This window comes from Drosophila ananassae, chromosome 2R, assembly GCF_017639315.1.
Source record: "Drosophila ananassae strain 14024-0371.13 chromosome 2R, ASM1763931v2, whole genome shotgun sequence".
NCBI lineage: Eukaryota > Metazoa > Arthropoda > Insecta > Diptera > Drosophilidae > Drosophila > Drosophila ananassae.
The window spans coordinates 14,741,125-14,741,737 of NC_057928.1; the positions used below are offsets into that span (position 1 = coordinate 14,741,125).

Consider the following 613-nt stretch of genomic DNA (forward strand, 5'->3'; position numbering starts at 1 on the left):
AAAGCCACTCGAACATGTGTGCATATGAATGACAATAGGGGATTTGGTATCTAGCTATTAAGAGGCCCTCAAAACTTGGCCTTTAATAAAAAAAAACCCGTTTGGGCCAAAGTGGTAAAAGAGCTACCAGAAAAGTTACTTTCGATTTTTATGCTCAGAGACGCATGCAGCTCACGTTTTATATGAAATTCAGAGTCGAAGTTCGGAGTGTATCGTAGCTGATAAGCGAAACTTTGGCGACGGTATTTCAACTGGCTCGTTGGTCTAGGGGTATGATTTCCGCTTAGGGTGCGGGAGGTCCCGGGTTCAAATCCCGGACGAGCCCAAGTTAAGTAATTTTTTTATAATTATTTTGTTTTTTATTTATTATTTATTAATAGAGTATGATAAAAACAGCAGATAAATACATGTGTACATCTATATTTTCTATATTTCAACATTTAGTTTTTATTAATATATGAATATGTATATTATTCACATGGAGGATTAAAGATACGTTTAGTTTATCTTATCTATACTACTTACATATATTGTTTCTTGCTGTCTTTAAGAAAAGTTTACAAATTGCTGAAACAAACAATTAAGGTGGATTGATATTTGATCGTTTAAATAA

At 33.4% G+C, this 613-nt stretch overlaps 1 non-coding gene across 1 annotated transcript; it reads left to right on the forward strand.

The window, feature by feature from the left end:
- The first annotated feature begins 253 nt into the window (after positions 1 to 253).
- On the forward strand, positions 254 to 325 carry Trnap-agg. Its single transcript has one exon. It is a non-coding gene; the product is annotated as a tRNA-Pro (tRNA).
- The last annotated feature ends 288 nt before the right edge of the window (positions 326 to 613 follow it).